Source organism: Bos javanicus, chromosome 17 (assembly GCF_032452875.1).
Source record: "Bos javanicus breed banteng chromosome 17, ARS-OSU_banteng_1.0, whole genome shotgun sequence".
NCBI classification, from domain to species: Eukaryota; Metazoa; Chordata; class Mammalia; order Artiodactyla; family Bovidae; genus Bos; species Bos javanicus.
In genome coordinates, this window is record NC_083884.1 from 34570528 (window position 1) to 34594009 (window position 23482).

Consider the following 23482-nt stretch of genomic DNA (forward strand, 5'->3'; position numbering starts at 1 on the left):
TAACTCGTTGTGTCTTTTGGGTCTCCTCCATTCAGAGAGGGACACAAATGGGAACGTTTTGATGTATGTTAATTGATGTTTGTCCAAGCATTATGAAGTAATAATCCACAGGAGCCACAGAAACTTTTACAAGGCAAAGTCAAGGGAACAATCAAAGCTTTGAGTGGATTATTGCAAGTCCACACCCAGGCAAAGCTGACTTACAGCTTTTCATCCTTCCACAATGATACTATAAATAAAGCAAAGAAATTTTTGTTCTCGTCTAATCCCCTCTATTATGTGGTCTTGTAGGCCGTCTCACGCAATTGGTGCAGTCTACACCACGAGCTCGCGGTGTGGCGGGGTGAGGTCACAGAGCCTGTCTGCCGGTCTCTCACCGTAACTCAATGGGACCGTGAGGGACCGGCATGTTCCTGTGAGTAGAATCTCGGAAGGACAGGAAAAGAACTCATAAATCCAAAGAAAGAAAATGGTTTGCAAAGTTGAGGTTAAAATGCCCCAAATGCAATCTCAGAGAAAAAAAGAAAACAAAAACAAAACAGAAGCAACTAACGCTGAGTTGTTGCTCAGTGGAACACTCCATCATTTGCTTCCATTTAGCAAAGATAAATCACTCCTCTGTGTAATACGGTGCCCTTATGCTTCACCTTCAGTGCTACAAAGAACAAGCAGTAGCTGCCATAATTGAGGAAGGAGCAGACGCCCCCATCGGAACAATTGGTGTAAATTGCTGGATAATCATTTCAGCAGCAGTGATTGGTATATTTGAACACCAAGAAAAGACTGAATTGACTCCCTCCTATGTGATTCCTTGTTTACATAAAAGCCCTCAAGGTATTAACAACTTTGTGGTTCACTTAATTTCTTGGAATTACATAAATATATATACATTGTAAGAAAAATAAATTAAGCAATACCTCCAAGCTGTGCTTATTTCAACTCCTGTAGTCATTATTATTTTGTCCTTTTAAAAAATCAGACTGTATGTGTGTCCAGGCAAGTGTGTGTGTGTGTGTGTGTGTGTGTTGCATACACCCCTTCCACCTGGCAGAAAGCCCACTACACCATTTATTTGGTCATAATACAAAGCTAATAATCATGCCTGATTTAAGGCAGACAATAGAGAGTCATCATATTAATAAGATGGTGAATATAAATTATTATGGGAAGTGTTTAATCTGTTCTTATGCTGCCACCCTGAAAAAAATGGGTATAGACGTTGTATCAAGGTTATTTAGAAATTCTCCACACCATGCCTTAGAGGATTAGGGTTTGTGACAATGAACTCAGTACTATACACACTGGAAATAAAAAACAACTGCTAAATTAATGAACAGACATGAGAAAAACACAGTGGGTGCATGTGTGTTCTCAGTTGTCTAAAAGGGCTAGGATAGAGGAAATCTAAGAAAGATTATTCCAACATAAGAGTGGGTGGGAAAAATCAACATTTGCATTACTGTCTACAGATTCAAGGTCTCTTAATTTAAAAAACAAAATCAAAATAAAAGATGTTTGCTTTATCACTGATGAGCAAAGGAATTGGTTGTCCTTGGGTCAAATGTTCATGCAATAACTGGGAACTTAGTGAAGGTCACAGGGTCCTGTTGCTTTCCCAGGACTATGGTATGACAAGTTTTCCTAAAAAAAGGATGTGAGCAACACAGGCGATGAAATGAATTTATAAAGACACTATCAAGATAAAATTTGTAAAAAAAAATCATAGAAATGTTTATTCATTCATTCGAAAAGACAATGATCAACCTTTCCAGAAAAAGTACATAGGTTCTGAACAGGAGCAGTGTTACATTCAGACACTAAATGATCTGGGGAAGCCCAAGGATTATACTAATGTTTCAAATGCACACGAAAAAACTGCTTTCAAAGGTCACCTAGAAAGGCTCACTTAGAAAAAGGCTTTAATGAAAAAAAAAAAAAAAACCTCTCATCTTCACCAAACCAGTATTCCATGTATGGAAGTCATACTGGTTCTGAAAACTGCAGTGTAATTGGTAGAGAAACCAGTCTGGCCTGACAAATGTTACCACAATCACTCCTGGCTTTCTTGGTAGAGGCTGATGGTAAGGAAAGGTAAGGAAATTCCTTTTTTTTTTTTCTTGAAATCCGAAACTGCCTTGGCTACTAAGTTGCCCAGCTTTACCACTGAGCAAAAATTAAGGGAAGATCTTGGAGCAGTCAAGGTTATTAGTACAAAGACTGAACCTGGAATACGGGGTTCCCATGGCCTATAGTCTTAAGCCCCGACTCTTAGCATGGCATATAAGGCTGATCTATGATCCCTTCTTTCTGTTCTTCTCCATACATTCTGTGTTTCATGCATTTCAGAAATCAATTAATCTATTTACATTCCCACCAACAGAGCAAGAGGGACTCCTTTTCTCCACACCCTCTCTAGCATTTATCATTGTAGATTTTTTGATGAAGGTCATTCTGACCTGTGTGAGGTGATATCTCATTGTAGTTTTGACTTGCATTTCTCTAATAATTAGTGATGTTGAGCATCTTTTCACTGTGCCTCTCGGCCATCTCTCTCAGGCTTCCCTCGTGGCTCAGATGGCAAAGAATCTGCCCACAATGCAAGAAACCTGGGTTCGATCCCTGGATTGGGAAGACCCCCTGGAGAAGGAAACAGCTACCCACACCAGTATTCTTGCCTGGAGAATTCCATGGACAGAGGAGTCTGGCGGGCTACAGTCCATGAGATGGCAGAGGGTAGGACATAACTGAATGACTAACACTTTCACTTTCACTTGGCCATCTGTATGTCTTATTTGGAGAGATGTCTGTTTAGGTCTTCTGCCCATTTTTTGGTTGTGTTCTTTGTTTTTTTATATTGAGCACCAAGAAAAATGGTACAGATGAACCTGTTTCCAGAGCAGGAACAGAGACACAGATGTAGAGAATGGACATTTGGACGCAGCAGGGGAAGGGGAGGGTGGGAAGAACTGGGAGAGGAGCATTGATACACACTATCATGTATAAAACGGATAGCCAACAGGAGGCTCGGCTCGGTGCTCTGTGATCATCTTGATAAGTGGGATAAGAGGAAGATGGGATGGAGGCCCAAGAGAAAGGGGATATATGTACACATACAGCTGATTCACTTCAATGTACAATAAAAACTAACACAACATTGTAAAGCAACTATACTCTAATTTTTGTTAAAAAAAAAAGTCAATTTATTCCTCCAACGCACCATGCATGTTTCACAACCCCATGTATCTGCGTGTATCTGCCTAGCTGGTCCTTTGTTCTCTTTTCCAACTAGTGAATTCCTTCTCACTTCCCAAAGCCCCAGATTGAATGCTACACCCTTTATCTAGCTCTTCCTTATTCCCCAGATACTTTTAACACCCTTTTAGCATTGCATTTTTTACATTGCATCAGTTATTTATTTGTATGCATCTATCTTCTGAGACATTGAACTCACAAAGATCAGGACATTTTCTTATTTATCTTGATGTTGCTAGCATAGTACACAGCATCCAATAGGAGGAAGCTGCAATTTAAAGAATTAGGAAAATACTCATAATAAAAGCCATTAATGGAGAGAAGATTTTGGATAATTCTGAATGTCTACTAAAGTCTTCCACTTCCCAGTAAGACGTGTCTAAGTTTCTCAACAGAAGGAAAAGGAGTATTTGTTTTAAAACTCTGTAATAACCTGTGTGTGGTTTTAAAAAAGGAAAAGAAAGGGTAAATATCCTAACACTACAGGGAGGACACTGCCTCATACACGTCAGAGTGCTGACCGAAGACAGGAGCCGTGAAGACAGGCTTTGCCATTGAATTAAGGGCATCAAGGTTAAAGAGCAGAAAAAAAGAAGTCTCAAGATGAACACGGGAGTGATAGCAGAAATAACCTCATACGATTTCCGAAAGGCAGAGAAAATAACAGCAGCAGCAACAGGAAATGACAAAGGGACCAAAGCAAGACAGACCTGAGAATGACAGTGTGTTTTTCGTGGCCACTACATGGACAGGAAACACTGGCAGCAGCACTCTTTCATCAGTAAACAAAATCAACAGTCAAGTCCAGGGAGAAAAGTGGGGCTTTGAAACAAAGTAGATCCGGAGTGAAATCCTGGCTCTACCAGTTACTATGTGTAAGAATGAGGGACCTTCCTGGTGGTCCAGTGGCTGAGACTCCACACTCTCAATGCAGGAGCCCTGAGTTCAAACCCTGGTCAGGGAACTAGAGTTCACCTGCCACAGCTAAAGATCCCACGTGCTGCCATGAAGATCCAAGAGCCCCAGCACTGCCAAATAAATAAATATTAAAAAAAAAAAAAATCAACCTCGGGAACATCGATAGCCTGGGCCTTCTAAGAGATGCCATTTCTGGGAAACTGACCTTTTATTCACTGGATCCACAGCAAGCACTAAATGTGGAAGCGTTATTTTGTACCGGTGACTTGCAGATGGTCAGATGGATTTACAGAAAAAGCGGAGCTCATCTGGCAGAACTGTCACACTCTGTAGCACGTACGGGCTGCACCTGTACCTCCATCTGGGAGGGCAGTGTGTTGCCTCCTGCTTTGTGTAATTGGTACCATAAGCTTCCACATCCTTTGTGATGAAAGGAACTTCACATCCTTTCACTTATGTCTTTGGTGTCTCTCCATCAATCATTTCAGTACACTGTGATTGCACTATTGTGACAACCACATATTATCTATATGACCCTTGACAAATTACTTAAATTTCTAAGTCCCAGTCCCTCATCTGTGGTACCTGTCATGTAGTAGAAATTTGACAAATGATTGCAATGAAATAGCAAAGAGATTTTTTTAATAATTTCCCAGCTTCAACATCTTTTACCTTTGTTTCATTCCTTCTTACTTCTTGTATTTAATCAGTCACCAAGACACATCAATTTATCTTTCAAGATATTTATTATATGAGCCTTCCATTGGTTTATAAACCACTATGTACAACATCCCTCACTCTCTTGGAAATTTACAATACATATTACTATATTAAGACTAATAATTCCTAAAGAAAAAAAACCTTTACTTAATATTTGCCCAGTGAAATTACCTCTGGCACTGTTTTTGTTTTTTGAATTTGAATTATTTCAAAACCCTAAGCTCTTCTGTTACCAACCAAGACGAAACCATAAACCATGAAAAGTTTTGACCTTGGAAAAGACTCAGGATGAGTGAAGCTGGTTTTCTACTTTACTTTAAAATGATAAATAAGGATACCAATATTGATGTTGGTGGGATAGTAACAATATATTCCTAAATGATTTTGTTTCTTCAAATTTGATTAGTTTTATCCTGATTTAAATTATAAAACATAGTCAAAGTTTATACTTTTATTTACTCCATAAATTTTATTTTAAAAATCTGTCTTTGTACAATAGAATTATCTCTTACTCCCAGAGTCATTCTTGCTTTTCTTACCAAACACAGCTAAATTCCAGAATTTTAGATCCAGGAAGGAATTCCAACTAAAGATCTTAACCCAAGCCATTTGGTCACCAAGACAAGCACAGTTCTGTGCCTTCATGGGGTCTCACAGAGTCGGACATGACTGAAGCGGCTTAGCAGCAGCAGCAGCCTTCATGTTTACTTTCTCACTCTCTATGTATGGAAAATCAATACAAGCCTAGGGAAAGCCAAGATAGGATATTGTCTTTATGTGGCTGCATGTTGAAAATAGAGCAGTTCTAAAAGTAGATATTACTTGTAGTAAAGTAGATATTACGTGTAGAAAAGTCTAACGAGCCCACAACAGAAATGAAGGTTGTTAATGATCCAGAGATTTGGGAGAAAAGTCCAAGGTGAAAGAGACAGTAAAGTGGCAGCTAACTATAGATTGAGGGTAAGTATATTTACAGGAAAAGTTAAATAGTCATAGTTTTATATGAAATTAATATTTGTTTTTTGTTTTGGTTCTGATTAACATTAGCTTATAATTAAGAAGTTTTCGCTGTTATTTTAGCTAAGTTGGTCTTTCCAATGTGTTGCCTCTTTGTATAACTATTTTAAACATCTCATTAAAAAAAAAAAATACAACAGAAGTAAAAAAGCCAAATTCATTCAGTTGGCCACTAACAAAGAACGACTGGATATGATTTTTCTTCCAGAAGAAGAAAGGTTGAATATTGACCCCAATGAAGCAAAGTACACAAATCTACATGTGGTACTTACATATTTCACACAGAGATTTTCATCTCATACATTTTTGGGTGATTCACTCATACAACAAACTTTTATTGATATATTCTTTATGAGATATGCTATTTGGGGGGATACATGTTCTTAATAAACATGTGAAGAACCTCAGTTTAACAGTAACTTTGGCCTCCAGAAAAAGTTGGTTAAAAAAGGGAATCATAAAAAAGAAAATGCATACATACCTTAAATATTTTGTTCTAACTCAAAACATATAAATGAATATTCATTTGCCAATCCATTGATGTTGGGCCAAGATTGTTTTAGTACAAATCCATTCTTTTTCTTTCCCGAATGAATCATAATCAAAATGCATCATCTAAGATTTCCATTTGTGCTTTTTAAAATGAAAACCTAAAAATATATTTGAGAAACAATATAAGTACATAACTTTCCCAAGTGTATACATCTTCTGACATTTTATAGCTGTCTTGGTTACAATTATTTTGGTAGCAACTTTTTAGCATCAGTTTTTATAGATTCTTTCAAAACAACACTTGTTTGTTTCACCTTCCTACTTAGGGAAAGTTATGCACTTATATCGTTTCTCAAATATATTTTTAAGTTTTCATTTTAAAAAGGCACAAATAGAAATCTTAGATGATTTATTCCTTTAATCTCTAATTCAGTTCAGTTCAGTCCCTCAGTCATGTCCAACTCTTTGCGACCCCATGAATCCCAGCACGCCAGGCCTCCCTGTCCATCACCAACTCCCGGAGTTCACTCAGACTCATGTCCATCGAGTCGGTGATGCCATCCAGCCATCTCATCCTCTGGCGTCCCCTTCTCCTGCCCCCAATCCCTCCCACCATCAGAGTCTTTTCCAATGAGTCAACTCTTCGCATGAGGTGGCCAAAGTATTGGAGTTTCAGCTTTAGCATCAGTCCTTCCAATAATCTCTAATTAAATGTTATAATTCCAAAAGAAATAAAGCTGAGAAAGGCTGATCTTCAAAGATACTGTCCAAGTTGACTTGTAGACTGGCATTATAGAGCAGACACCAGATCCTGTCCAGTGTCTACAAACCCCTTACAGAAATACGACATCCATCTCATGCTTTATGTTTTTTTTTCCTTCTAACTATAAAATTTCTGGTACACTGGTGAGTATTTATTAAATAACTGTTGACTGAATGAGGGCACACAAGTAATTATCCAATCTTTACTGTACATGCCTGAAGCTGTGTGTCTGCAGCTAATCCTTTTAGGAGGCAACATGATTTGTGGCTCAGCCAGTAAAGAATCCGCCTGCAATGCAGGAGACCTGGGTTCGATCTCTGGTTTGGGAAGATCCCCTGGAGAAGAGCATGGCAACCCACTCCAGTATGCTGGCCTGGAGAATTCCATGGACTGTCCATGGAGTCACAAAGAGTTGGACATGACTGAGCAACTTTCATTTTCATTTTTCATGGTACACTGAAAAGAGTATGAATAATGTGGTTAAACAGACCAACATACGGTTGCCAAGCACGAGTGACTTCTGGTGAGGTATTTCACCTAGGTCTCACCTTTATAAGAGAGCTAAAAAACCACCCTTGGGGAGTTATTATGAAGATTAATCAACAGAGCATACTGAAAGTGTGTCACAGGTCAGTTGTCCCAGGGGCAGACTGTGAGATGGAATTAGACTCTAGAACATTTATTAGAGAGTGCTTTTAGGATCAGCACCTGGGGAGGGAGGATAAAAAGGGATTGGGCAAAGGGAAGTTTGAGCTTTGATGCAGACCTGACAACAGCTCCCGCTGACCCCACGGGGAGCTTTAGAGCTAAAGTGAGCCATTGGAATTTCCCCAGGTAAGGCGAAAATGGCTGGATTTTATACCTGATGCTTGATCACCAGGGTGACCTTAGGCAAGGTGACTCTGTGCAGCTGAGGAAACCCCAGAGGGCTGCATGTGACCAACCCTCCCATGGGATGGGCAACAGACTCAAGGATCTAGGCATCCATTCTCCATATTCATCACAAAAGGCCTGACCAATGATATTAGCAAACAAAAGGTAGTTCCTTTCCTTCCAATCAGCAGTCCCTTTTCAGTTTAGACAGAGTCCTCATTCTCTCCAATCACAATCCATGCCAACATGCCCTCAGCTATCAGAGTTGACTCACTTCTCCCCGTCTTAGCATTGGAAGCACACCCTTCCCGATAGTTAACTTTTCCCTTCCTCTGCTAAACAGGCACTTTCTTCCTCTGTGCTCACCAACATATTGAAAGCACTCTTATGTTTTCTTGGTTACAAGATCAACTACAATTATACCAGTGTATGTAGTCTATATTTTTACTCGTCTGAATGGTCTGAATCTCTATTTGTTTTATCTTACAGAGCAATATTGCACCTAACACTTGAAAATATTTTAAAATTTTAACATATCCACCAAGAAGCAGGCATCATTAGTCAGCCTTTATCAAACATCTGTTATCTGCTCCCTGAAGATCTGAAAGCCATCCACTATTGGAGCAACAATTTCTAACCAGAGTTCAGGCTGCAATCAATGATAGATATTGGAAAATAAGTTGAGTTCTTCTGAACTAAAACTTTTTCTAGTAAGTAAATGTCAGAGTTTTATGAGTTCAGAATACATCAGGGATTTTAAAAGCCCTGCAGAAGTTAAGGCTGCGTAGTCCTTAAAGTGCCTTCAGATGTGGGTCAGCTGGTCACCCTGTAATGAGACCCTTTTCACTGAGCTCTCTCACCTTCTATAAATGGGGTGAAAGTGAAAAGGGGATTCTCCTCTAAATGACCTTGTCCTAACCCTGTAATCTCTTTTATGGTTTAGTTTTGGAGGTTGGGAGGGAGGGATATTTGTTTTGTAATCAAAAATTAACTTAAAAATGGAATGAGGATCATGGAAGTCTTAAGAATAATCAGAGGATAAGACTATTTCAGAAAACTTGCCTCATTCCCCTAAGATTGAGATTAGGATGCCCTTAGCTATGTGGGAAAATAAAAACCTGATCAAGGTTATCAACTACTGTACTGTTTCTGAAAATAGTTCAGCAAGTGGCCATAGAAGGGGTGGTGTGGTCTTTACTTAGGTAGTAATGACATGACATCCTCTTCCTTTGTTTTTTAACTATTTTTTTAATTGAAGTGTAATTTACAATGCTATGTTAGCCTCAGATGTACAGCAAAGTGATTAAGTTATATATCCTTACATATATCTAATAGCTATATTAAGTTATGTATCTGTAAGCCATATGTATATATGGCTTCCCAGGTATTTCAGCTGGTAAAGAATTCACCTCCAATTTAAAAGACCCCAGTTTGATTCCTGGGTTGGGAAGTTCCCTGGAGAAGGAAATGGCTACCCACTCCAACATTCTTGCCTGGAGAATCCCCATGGACAGAGGAGCCTGGTAGGCTACAGTCCATGGGGTTGCAAAGAGTCAGACATAACTGAGTGAGAGATAGATATAGATATAGATATAGATTTTTTTTTTTTTCCTTTCAGACATCTTCCTCTTTTGAATGACCACTTTGCTTAGAGGGAAGGAGATTTCTGTCTGCTTTGTGTTACTTACAGTCAGTGGACTGCTTCAGGACTACATTTGCTTCTAATGCAGCGTTAGGCAGCTTTTATAGAAAAAGAAAGGTCTGGGATTCTCAACAATGCAATTCAACACTGAGGTTTGATCCTGGTTCCTTTGTACATGTGAACATTCCCCATTGTACCTGTTGTTAAGAACTCTGAAAACTTTGGGGAGAGAAATGGGAGTAAGAGAGGAGGAGCCCCTGGAGGAGGAGAGAAGAAAAATGTTGGGAAGGAGAAAGGAGGGGGAAGAGGAAGAAGGAAAAAGGAGAAAAAGAAGGTATTGGCAATGGAGGAGGAAGGAAGTCAGAGGAGGAGGAGAAGGAATATGGTCTTAGAGAAGATCAGAAGTGGAATGGAAACTCCATGTGTGGCCAGAGCTTGGGGACACTGTGTATCTGTGCACACACATGTTCATGTGCATAGGGAGCCCTTTTGTTCCTCAGTTACACTAGAGAAAGCTTGGAATGAGCGGGGTGGGTGAACATGTAATCAGTTCTCACGGGGTCTTCTCTGCTGATTGTGGCACTTTACGTTCAGAAGCCCACAAAACGATCCTATAAAATAGACATTATTTTTATCTCCAATTTATATAGCAAGGAATCTGAAGTACAGAGGGATAAGCCACTTGCCCAAGGTCCTAGAGCAAGCAAATGGTAGAGCCAGGATAAAAGTCCAGTTCTTTTTGACTCAGAAGTTTTTGCTCACAATTGAAGAATGACTAGTGTTAATTACAGATATCATAACTGCTCTTGTCAGTCATTCTAGTTTATATTTTTGGTATGAATATAAAATTCTATTTCATATGAAATAGAGTATGTGGCAATAAAGATTTGATATGTGTAGCTGTCACTGGGTGAGTTCTTAACACAGTGACAGCTGCATCCAGGATCGCCTGGCTGGAGGACACCCTCTTCCCCTCTCAACTAGCGATAGTGGTATGGGCGGTTATGGCTGAGTCTTCCTGCCTTTGTGTATCTGGTCACAACTCTCCACAGTGTGGAAAGAAACGTCTCTCCCACAGACAAAAACCAGCGCTGGGTCTCTACACTTGTCACTCAATGTCTTCCATAAAGGCTCCATCTGGAAAGAGAGATCACCTAGGGGTGTGCTTTGAAGACCTCAAAATCTCCTCACCAAAATAAATATCTAACTCATTTGTTTGTTAAAATTTGAAGTCCCATAATTATCATCTTGAGCCAACCAGGAAACACATTTTTTTTGTAGGAGAACAAAGTAAAATTGTGAACCTCAATTTACACAGTTCCAAAATTTCCTAACCCCTCAGCGTGTACCACGGATGCAGATGCTGGGAGCACATTACCTAAACCCAGCAAGATTGTCAATTACTAGGGATTACACTGACTAGGGTTCTTCCTCTGCAACCCATGCTTTCACACATTTATAATATTTTCTAAAATTTTCTGCATATGCAACCCATATCTTTTCATCTATTACTTGTGTTCAATTCTCTAACACATTTTCTGAGATGTTGGAATATTACACAGAAGAAAACTAGAGTAAGAAATGCCAAGATGTTGCAAATGTTTAGCTGACATAATCCAGGGGAAGGGGGAAAACCTTCGTGGGTATTTTCTGCAAGACTATCATTAGATCCATGTAAGCTACACCTATATTTAATGAGTGTCCTTGGTGAATATTCTCTCGTATTACATGACAGAAAAAAATGTGAAATAAAATTCCAAGGATGTTAAAATGTTATGTTGTGTTCAAGACACATAATAACATTTATTTTGAAGGTAAAGAAAAGGCATACAGGGGCTTTCCTGGTGGCTCAGTGGTAAAGAATCCACCTACCAATTCAGGAGACACGGGTTTCGGCCCTGGTCCAGGAAGATCCCACATGAGGCAGAGCAACGAAACCTGTGCGCCACAACTATTGAGACTGTGTTCTAGATCTGGGGAACTGCAACTATTGAGCCCAAGCGCTGCAGCTGGCGAAGCCCGTGCGTCCTAGAGACCATGCTCTGCAATGAGAGAAGCCACTGCAGTGAGAAGCCCGAGTGCTGCCACTGGAGAATACAGCCTGCTCTCTGCGAGGAAAAGAAACTAGAGAAGCATACAGCAGTGAAGACCTAGCACAGTCAAAAATAAGTAAACAAATAAAATTACAAAAAGAAGAAAGAAAAGGCATATAATTTAGGGGCTGGAATTTTTTTTAATGTTTTATTTTGGAATAATTATAGATTTACAGATAAATTACAAAGAGAGTAGAGAGAATTCCTTTATAACCTCATCCAGTTTACCCGAATGTTAACATTGGCAGAACCATGTTACATTTGTCAATACTGAAGATGGACATACTATTAACCAAACCACAGACCTTATTCAAATCACCAGTTTTTCCACTAATGTCTGTTTACTATTCCAAGATCTCCAGGATGCCACATAGCATTTCGTATGATTTTTATTAAAGCATAATCTGGTTCTTTTCAACCCGTGAAATAAATGAATGATGGACAGATAGTTGGTTTAAATGGCACCAGATCATAAGCCTACCAGGGTGCTTGCAATTCTTGGTATTATCCTAATGAAAGAAAAACTGTAGGAAAGAAATTGGAAGAGAAGGTTCTGGCATCTCATGAGGACAGAGGTAGCCCATAAGCAATGCCACTCTGCCATTTATGTGTAGAACGATAACTCATAAATGGCATAGAAAGTTGAACAGAGTGATCTAGTTTAAAAAAAAAAAACAAAACACCTTTACTCTAGGGGATCCTATCATAGGCTGATAATGGGATGGGATATATAGGAGGTAATAAAAAGTATACCTTAGAGTTAAAAAAAAAAAAAAGGCCAATACAGGTGAAATCCTACTAGAAAACCATCATCTGGTTCAATATATTTTAAAAAATCATTTTAATAAACGAGCAGATGGCCCTAAGGAATTGCTTTGCCAATATGATTACAGGTAATTTTATTAAATTTTCAATAATGGACATCTACCAGGCCTCCTTATGTGAAACATTCTTCCATTTATCATCTAAATGGTAACCGCATTTGCCTTCAATATTAGGAGAGTTTTTAAAAGCTGGCCAAAGTCAGCATCAAGATAAGCCAACTACCAGAAGATCTAAACCAACATGACTTAAATTTGAAAAGACAAGATGAAAGAAAAAAGGTATTACAATAGAGAGAGGGAAACTTAAGCTCACAGGCAGAGCAGACACAGAGAAAACATGGAAGGAAATCCAAACAGCTGGTTTGTAGATGAAAATCTTCAGTCCAGCAGCTCCACACATCCACCCCTGTCTCACTCTTCACAGTTGGATTGGAGAGAAAGGAAAAAATGCTCTCTCCACTTTCTCTCCACCCGAGATGCAAAGTTTTGATTCACAGTCAATATTCTCTATGGGCTTCCCAGATGGCACAGGGCTAAAAAAATCCTCCTGCCAATGCAGGAGGCATGGGTTTAAACCCTGGGTCAGCAAGATCCTCTGGAGTAAGAAATGGCAACCCACGCCAGCATTCTTGCCTGGAGAATCCCATGGACAGAGAAGCCTGGCAGACTACAGTCCATGGGGTTGCAAATAGTCGAACATGACTGAGCGCGCACACACACACACACATATACACAATCATCTATGAAATCTCAGCAAAATTTTGTATCAGGAAATTAGAATTATTTCATGAAATACTGACCAGGTTAATTAAAATATACAGAGAAAGTGTCATAAAACACTGCATACATGTAGGCTATAACCAATAGCCATGGTTATCATCATTTTACCAGGAAAAGGTAATCAACAAAGTCTAAATGAGCTAAGATTGTAATGTACCTAGAGGAGTGTTAGCCCTATAGTTTATCTTCAATAAACAGTACCTGTTGCTTTGAAATCACTATTTATTAAAAGACAGCTACTAAGGATTATCTCTTTGCCTTTTCATACTGTCCATGGGGTTCTCAAGGCAAGAATACTGAGGTGGTTTGCCATTCCCTTCTCCAGTGGACCACTTTTAGTCTGAACTCTCCACCATGACCCATCCATCTTGGGTGGCCCTACAGGGCATGGCTCATAGTTTCACTGAGTTAAACAAGGCTGTGGTCCATGTGATCAGTTTGGTTAGTTTTCTGTGATTATGGTTTTCATTCTGTGTGCCCTCTAATGGATAAGGATAAGAGGTTTATGGAAGCTTCCTGATGGGAGAGACTGACTGTGGGGGAAACTGGGTCTTGTTCTGATGTAGGGGGCCATGCTCAGTAAATCTTTAATCCAATTTTCTGTTGAGGGGTGGGACTGTGTTCCCTCCCTGTTGTTTAGCCTGAGGCCAAGTTGTCGACACACCCCTCCACTGGAGACTCCTGGACACTCACAGGCACCTGACTCAGTCTCCTGTGGGGACACTGCTCCTTTCTTCAGTCTCCTGGTGCACACAAGGTTTTGGCTGTGTCCTCCCAAGAGTCTGTTTCCCCAGACCTGTGGAAGTTCTGCAAACAAATCCCAATGGCCTCCAAAGTCAAATTCCCTCAGAGTTCTCAGTCCCTTTGCTGGGTCCCCAGGTTGGGAGCTGGCATCACCAACTCCATGGACATGAGTTTGAGGAAGACCAAGGAGTTAGTGATGGACAGGGAACCCTGGCATGCTGCAGTCCATGGGGTTGCAAAGAGTCAGACATGACTGAGCAACTGAACTGAACTAAGGATTATGGATCATGTTCACCAAGCATTCATGTTTTATGATACAGTCGATGTAATTAAATTGTAGAAATTCAAATCCTGTACAGTAAGACCCCTACATACAAACCTTCAAGTTTTAAATGTTCAAAGATGCAAACGTGCATTTGCATGTCCAGTCACATAAGTTAGCTCGCGTATCTGGCATACGTTGTCATGTGCGAGCATTCCCTACAGGTGGTTGTGCTTTTGTGGACTTTACTGTATAGAGCTGTCGAGGATAGTAGTACTGTATCCTTATTTCAAGACCAGGGTGTTCGGAGCCAAGCACATAAGCAGTGGTAATGTAGCTGGTATTGCTACCAGTCCCTATATGCCAGCTGTTATACTCTACTACTGCACTTTTCATGGTACTGTACTGTAATATTTAAAATGTTTGTGTTTGCTTGTTTTTTATGTATTATTTATGTGAAAAGTATTATAAATCTATTACAGCACAGTACTATACAGCTGATTGTGTAGGTACCTAGGCTTACTTTGCTGGGCTCTAAGAAGGGAACTCATTCGTGTGTAGGGGACTTACTGTAGTCATCAGGGGCCTGATTTCCTAAATCTTATTCCATTAGATTGCCTAATCTTTGACCCTAAGGGAGTTATGCACTAATGTAATTATAATTATTAAACATAATAAGTTAAATAAAGAGACTTATAGCACCTGTCATTTCTCTACTGTCCTTCCCAAGATTCTCATTCTCACAATTTGCTGTTTAAAAAAAAAAAAATCAACTTAATTTGAAGTGGAAGATTATGATGCAATTGAAATAATTCCATGCCCATTAAGTACACCAGGGCCACTGAGGCTAAAAATCCCAACCATACAATGGTCAAAGTATTTCTAAGTGTTTTTCTTTCAAAAGTTTCTAAGGAATAGCATTCTTTTGAAGCATTCCAGTCACACTGGTATTACTGACATAAAACCAGTATCAATGCACAAATCTGATAACTGACCTTTCTAAATTTGAAAAGAGAGTGCTTTACTCCAGATTTGGAAAGAAAACTGGCCTGGACACTGTGAGATTTCTGGAATATCCTGATTTCCTAGCAGGTATAAACACTGTAAGAAATCTTTTTTTTTTTTTTTTTTTTTTGTAGCCAAACCTGGAGAAATACATCTGGAAAAAAAAAAAAAAGGTGGAGAATGTTTCCTTCAGAGTTTCTGTTTTGTTTTTTAACCTAGACTGAAGCTGGGAAGACTGAAAGAAGGAGAAGAAGAGGATGACACAGGACGAGATGGTTGGATGGCATTATCCACTCAACGGACGTAAGTTTGAGCAAGCTCCGGGAGATGGTGAGGGACAGAGAAGTCTGACATTGCAGTCTGTGGGACCGCAAAGAGTTGGACACAACTGAGCAACTGAACAACAACAAGGGGGAAAATATACCCAAAATTTGGTGATCATAAGTATCAGAAATAAAGTGAAGTCTGGTAGTAAGGTGAAAGTAAAGGAAACAAGGAAACATGGGCTTCCCAGGTGGCACTAGTGGTAAAGAACCCGCCACCAATGCAGGAGACATTAGAGATATGGGTTCAATCCCTGAGTGGGGAAGATCCCTTGATGAGGAATTTCAACCCACTCCAGTATTCTTGCCTGGAGAATCCCATGGACAGAAGAGCCTGACGGGCTGCAATCCATAGAGTCACACAGAGTCGGACACGAATGAAGCAGCTTAGCACAGCATAGCACTAAGGAAACACACAAGAGTGTTAAAGACTGTGCAAATCTTTAAACTCTATTCTTATCCCAGGTTTCCCTCAATGACCCATCTCTCCCATCAGCAATTTCCAGTTGGAAATAAACCAGCTAGTGAAACTAATTCATACTGAGATCTAACATTTTAAAGGCACTATTTGTTAACACAAATGGCCCTCTAACAGGTAGAGCTCAAGCAATTAGGGGAGAATGTGGGTATGAGGGCTCCCCCAGTATCCTGAGACCATCATAGACCCTCCACCCCTAGGTCTGTTCTTCTTCTGTCAACACTCAATTCTCTTCCTGACCAACAGTAAATATTTAAAAGGAGGTTAACTAAGGCTCAGAGTGCAGTCAATTCATGGATTAGAGATAAATTAACCTGTTGGTATTGCTATCAGACCTGACCTCTAGGCCACTTCAGCCTCATGCCCTAGGGCCTTGGTACCCAAGTGTGGTCCACAGACCAGCAGCATTAGCATCCCCTGGGATCTTATTAAATATGAGAAATAGCTGGCTCCATCTCAGACCCACAGAATCCCCAAGCATATGCAGACAGGTGAAGTTTGAGGAACTGCTGTAATCTAAGAGCTGAACATAGCCAGCAGGTGATGTGTGGTTGCCTGTGGTGTGTAAGCAGATCTCCCACTCTTCTGATTAGCAGGAATCCTGGGGCTGTCTGCAGAACACCTTGTTTCCTATCTGGTCCGTGTGAAGTAATGAGACAAGAATGTACTGGCAGAAACAGTCAAGGCTGGAAGTAAGTTTTGCTCTGTTACCCTCATCTGTTCTCTGCTGCTTTCAGACTTCAAAACTGAACTTTCTGGTTTCCACCTTCACCCCATGGTATAGTCATTATGGCAGAATGATACCTAAACTCGTAGCTGCCATATTGACACCTTGGCTATGCATTTCATTACAAAGCCAAAACTAAAGCTAAGGGCCATTCAACATAATTGCTCCAAATGACAAAAAAAGCCAAGCCTAATTCTTTAGCAGGCCTTCCCATGGCAAAGATACACAGAGAGAAACTTGTTACCTATAGCACTAACGTATCATTTTATCATGCTCCTTTTATACTTAGGCAGGTAGAAAAATGAGGATAAGAGGTGAAAATGAATATACTGGCACCACATATAAGTCACCACATCACCTAGAATGAAAATAATTGTTAAGTTATTCCCAAGTAAGGAATAGAACCCAGTCCTGTTTGATTCATGGGACTACAGAAAGGCATCTCTTTCATTTCTAGAGACTATTTTGGCCATGAAAGCTAGTCATGTGCCAACAGTCAGGGTTCTAGCCTTCAGACTCACAGTGGGGGCAAAGAAAAAGAATTCCTGCGATCTCAGCTGCTAAGCCTGGTTGAAGACTTACATGGCTTCTCCCTGAAATTCTGCAAGCTAGCCTAGAATGAATGCAGAATAGCAGGTAGTGTATAATTCTACATAAGCTTTCAATGAACAGAAAAGGGGCCATAATGAAGAGTGTTTAAGAGAGATCAAGAGTTAATTTTCAAAAAGTAAAGCACATTCTATCCCAGCAGAAATAGCAACCTGATCAAAACCACATCCTGGTAAAATATTTTGCCAGCATCCTGTGTATTGAGTACCTTTGTTCCCTTTGGGTTTTCTCATTTGAAATGCAAATATTATGTGTGGGTTCTCCCCTATACACACCAAAATTTCCTCCTTGGCCTTTTCCCACTAACTTGTGTCCTCATGAAATTAAGAAAAAACAACTGTGGGAAAGGAATAAGGGTGTATGTCAACACATGCCTGCATTCCTAAGGTTTACACAAATATCAGGAAAGGTTTATAGAAGAACACAGGTACTGGAACCCATGAAAATTTCATCTGTGTAATGTTTGGTTCTCATACAACCTGTCTTTGTAATTTCCCTAACTCTAGCTCTACTACAAGTACTCCTCCTCCACACCCTATTTGAGTGTTATGTGTAAGGACATTTAGCGGGCATTCACTGGGCAAGGAGAATATCTTTTAAACTTTTCCTAATATTTATGTGGGATTTACCTGGCAGCTCATACACTAAAGAATCTTCCTGTAATGCAGGAGACCCAGGTTCAATCCCTGGGTCAGGAAGATCCCCTGGAGAAGGGTAAGGCAACCCATTCCAGTATTCTTGCCTGGAGAATTCCATGGACAGAGGAGCCTAGCAGGCTACAGTCCATGGAGTCACAAAGAGTCGGACACGACTGAGTGACTAATACTTTCACTGTCACTCTGCCTTTATCTCACATGCTAGCAATGTAATGATCAAACTTCTCCAAGCCAGGCTTCAACAATACGTAAATGGTGAACTTCTAGATGTTCAAGCTGGATTTAGAAAAGGCAGAGGAACCAGTTGGAGAAGGCAATGGCACCCCACTCCAGTACTCTTGCCTGGAAAATCTCATGGGAAGAGTAGCCTGGTAGGCTGCAGTCCACGGGGTCGCTAAGAGTTGGACACGACTGAGCGACTTCACTTTGACTTTTCACTTTCATGCATTGGAGAAGGAAATGGCAACCCACTCCAGTGTTCTTGCCTGGAGAATCCCAGGGACGGGGGAGCCTGGTGGGCTACCGTCTATGGGATCACACAGAGTTGGACATGGCTGAAGCGATGCAGCAGCAGCAGCAGCAGCAGCAGAGGAACCAGTGATCAAATTGTCAACATCTGTTGGATTATCAAAAAAGCAAGAGAATTCCAGAAAAACATATACTTCTGCCTTATTGACCACACCAAAGTCTTTGTATGTGTAGATCACAACAAACTGGAAAATTCTTAGAATTGGGAATACCAGACCACCTTATCTCTGCCTCCTGAGAAATCTGTATGTAGGTCAAGAAGCAACAGTTAGAACCAGACATGGAACAGATTGGTTCAAAATTGGGAAAGGAGTATATCAAGGATATATACTTATTTAACTTTTATGCAGAGTATATCATTCTAAATGCCAGGCTGGATGAAGCATAAGCTGGAATCAAGATTGCCGGGAGAAATATCAATAACCTCAGATATGCAAATGACACCACCGTTATGGCAGAAAGTGAAGAGGAACTGAAGAGTCTCTTGATGAAGTTAAAAGAAGAGAGTGAAAAAGCTGGCTTAAAACTCAACATTTAAAAAACATAGATCATGGCATCCTGTCCCATCACTTCATGGCAAATAGTTGGGGAAACAATGGAAACGTGACAGACTTTATTTTGGGAGGCTCCAAAATCACTGCAGATGATGACTGCAGCCATGAAATTAAAAGATACTTACTCCTTGGAAGAAAAGCTATGACCAACCGAGACAGCATATTGAAAAGTAGAGACATTACTGTGCCAACAAAGGTCTGTCTAGTCAAAACTATGGTTTTTCCAGTGGTCATGTATGGATGTGAGAGTTGGACTATAAAGAAAGCTGAGCAACGAAGAATTGATGCTTCCAAACTGTGGTGTTAGAGAATACTCTTGAGAGTCCCTTGGACTGCCAGGAGATCCAACCAGTCCTTCCTGAAGGCAATCAGTCCTGAATATTCATTGGAAGGACTGATGCTGAAGCTGAAACACCAATACTTTGGTCACCTGATGTGAAGGACTGACTCCTTGGGAAAGACCCTGATGTTGGGAAAGATTGAAGGCAGGAGGAGAAAGGGACAACAGAGGATGAGATTGTTGGATGGCATCACAGACTCAATGGACATGAGTTTGAGCAAGTTCTGGGAGTAGATGATGGACAGGGAAGACTGGCGTGCTGCAATCCATGGGGGTCGCAAAAAGTTGGACACGACTGAGCAACTGAACTGAACTGAACTGAAAGTGTATATATATGTGTGTACTTTGCTCTACATCTGAAACTAATACAGAATTGTAAATCAACTATACTTCAGTTAAAAAAATAATTAATAAACTCTTTGATTGCCACAGCTTCAAGTTTGGTACAACATACACAAAAAGCACTCGGTGAGTACTCATTTATTTAAATGCATGGAACTCTCCAATCATTTGTAGCAGGAACTGAAAAGGAAGGTTAAATTGTTCTTTGGGTGGAGATGGAGGATAAAGTACGGTGAAGCATAAAAACACTGCTGCCAGTGGACAGCAGGGCCAGCCCACAGCATCTAACTATGTGCATATGCATGAGGGACACAGAGAGGAAATTCTGGGCTGAGCTACCTGAGGCCCTCAACCCTCCAGGCAGCCCTTAATAGAGGAGTGGTAGCCTTGGCTCTCGGAGAATGCAATGGCAACCCACTCCAGTACTCTTGCCTGGAAAATCCCATGGACAGAGGAGCCTGGTAGGCTGCAGTCCACGGGGTCTCTAGGAGTCAGACATGACTGAGCGACTTCACTTTGACTTTTCACTTTCATGCATTGCAGAAGGAAATGGCAACCCACTCCAGTGTTCCTGCCTGGAGAATCCCAGGGACGGGGGAGCCTGGTGGGCTGCCATCTATGGGGTCGCACAGAGTCGGACACAACTGAAGGGACTTAGCAGCAGCAGCAGCAGCCTTGGCTCTTACTCTGTTGACTTTAACCTAGACGGGAAAGAGGCTGAAAGCTGTACCTGGGTTGGCATCCCTCTCCTTAGGCCCCCAGAACCACAGAGCAAGTTTCAGCTCATGCACATTGTACTCATTTGCCAATAGCCCTGAAAATATGGACAAACACATGCATGGAAAAAAAGAAAGCGGCTGGCCTCCATCCCTCCAATGCACACAAATAGTGTGGCCCAGATCTCCCCATTTGGTGTGAGATTTCGCTGACACTGCACCATCTTCATTAATGCCACCAAGAAATTTCAACCTTAGGCAGCCTTTATCTTCATGGCTTTTTTTCCTTAACTACAATATTCTGTTACTTTTTTATTTCACATACTAATTCTGCATGATTTATTCAGCTGTCTCAGGAAAATGCTATGTTACCATACCACAGAAGACATTAAACTTCATGCAAAGTCCTCCAACATTTAGGGCCTTCATTTTTATCATAAAGCTTTCTTATTCAATCCCCCCAGAAACAGTGAATAGGGTAACAATTTAACTATTTCTTTGAATGTGTAAAATGATTTTCAATTGTCCCCTGCTTATATTGAGAAAGGATTTTCATTTCCAAAGTAACTTCACTTGGCAGTGGACTTTCAAAATAAGTGATGGTCACAAAGCCATGACTAACTTCAGATACATGTGTGTTAGTGATTCCCAGAAGGTTGACTACCTCTGGCATTGCTAAATCAGGAGGGGACAGCCCACGAGTCTCCCTTTGGCAACAAGCGCCCACATGTAGTCAGAAGTACATAAAAGGAAAAAGTGAAAACAGCCTCTGTTTTGCCAAAAGCCTGTCTCAGCATTGCCTCTGTGTGTTGTAACCCCAACACCTCCTAAAGCCTGGACGCCATCTATTTTGATACCTCAGGAATGAAAAATTCTTGCTATTGATACTTCTTCTCTGGGTTTGACCTTTGCTCATTCTAATCTATGATATCCAAGGGTATCTTACTCTCTGAGTCCTAACTCCTTCGTTATCTGTCTAAAACCTAACCAAGCCCCTCCCACCAATTCATGACTCTTCATCCTGTTCCTCTTCCTACTTGCTGATCTACTGCTGCCCTGGGGTGACAATTTGGCACAAGTCTGCACACTCTGAGGACCAGCACTCCCTGAACAAGGCATTACATGCTTTTCAGAATTCATCACACACAAATTATTTAAAGAGTCCCTATAAATACACACTTAGATTTTAAAGAAAATGCAGTGCCGCTGCTGAGATTTCTCCAGAGAAGAATTCATGGTGAAAAAAAAAGCCTTAAAGGTGGGAATGAAAAGGGCATGGCCTTTCATTCTACCAGGCCTGTGACTTGACCCCACAGAGGTGGACAGTCAGCTGTGACAGCAGCCTTCAGGGTAGCAAAGGCCCCACTTTCTGTTCAGCTCCGTATCTGTGACCACCAATGACCAGTGTTATTCCCTCAGAAGGTTGACCCCCACCGCCAGCTGAGACTGGCACAGAGCCCACCGTCTGGTCCGCTTGCAAATGCCTTCTTAAACCACCTTCTACGAACAGCTCGGTTCTCAGGCTACCCCCAGCACAGCTGTGGCCAGCTGCGCTCAGCCTCTGGCCCAGCCATGGATTATGTACCAGATGATTCTTGTCCACTGAAAATACTAGAAACAACTAGGAATACCTTGTATGGCTGAGAAATCAGATCCACCGAGAGAGACCAAAGGAAAGCTATGACATTTGAGGAACAGGCGAACATTTCTGCTGCAAACTTTCCCTGAGACAGGTATATTATGAGGAAATGTATCCTTTGGATTCCCAGACACCCATTTGTTTTCTGATTCCTTTTTTTTTTTTGTTTCATTTTGTTTCTTTCTGGTGGGAGGAAATTTAGGAGAAGAATTCTCCCATACTTTATCCAATACGTTTTCTTTTCTCCTTGGTCAAAGACCGTAAAAACAACTTTTGCTGGAATGTTGTCACAGTTCTGAATTTGGAAACCGATATAACTCTGGCTGGCAAGGGTGAAGAACACAGGATCCACACGGTATAATGAGCAACACTTTTTAGAACTCAGAAAACTGACCAACATCCACAAATGAACTTGGTCCACCCAAATATTTCTATGTATTACAAGTAGATAATTAAACTCTGAATCACCACTTTCAGATAGATAATTTAAACTCCACGGAGTAGCTGGATGACTTCAAGGTAAAAGCGTTATTGACATCTAAGCATTATTAACCTTTTCAAAATGTTTGTTGGCAGAACTTTCTGGTGGCCTTCACTGAGTTTCTGTCATTCTTTCCCTCCTTCTGCTCCGTGCTGTCCCACACTCAGGGACTGGAAGGTTTGGATCATTTTTGAAGTGGATGAGGGAAGAGACTGAGAAAGAAAATAATTGAAGAGTGGGTTTACTCTCTAATGGTAACAAATATCTAACTTGAAAGAGGCCTAAGAATAAATCTCCTCTATATGGACAGCCACTTATAAAAATCTTTGAAAAAAATAATCCCAGTATTTAACTCTGCAAACATTAATGCAATTCCATTTGATTCACTTTTTCCCAATATACCTTAAGTCTACTCGACTTTTCCCTTTCAAAGAGCTAAGTGAACTCCTGTCTCCCTACTCACTAATTATTTAAAGAGATGATTCAGTGCCGTGTTTAAAAATGTAAGAAGCTTTATTAGTAAGGGTCAATATCCAGAGCATGGCAAAATCGTTTACTTCATGATACTTCTTAAAATTCTTTTCCCACTGACAAATTTGGCCCTTTCACAGAGGCAGGACCAGTGAGCTTCTGGAAGGAGAAAATCTCGAGTTTGCCAAGAGTATCCCCTACTGGGCTGATGACACCTATTAAAACTCCAAAAA

At 40.7% G+C, this 23482-nt stretch overlaps 1 long non-coding RNA gene across 1 annotated transcript; it reads left to right on the top strand.

The window, feature by feature from the left end:
- Window positions 1–5588: 5588 nt before the first annotated feature.
- Window positions 5589–19481, top strand: LOC133228637 (uncharacterized). The gene is made up of 3 exons (XR_009730307.1): window positions 5589–5850; window positions 15605–15688; window positions 16783–19481. It is a non-coding gene; the product is annotated as an uncharacterized LOC133228637 (long non-coding RNA).
- The last annotated feature ends 4001 nt before the right edge of the window (window positions 19482–23482 follow it).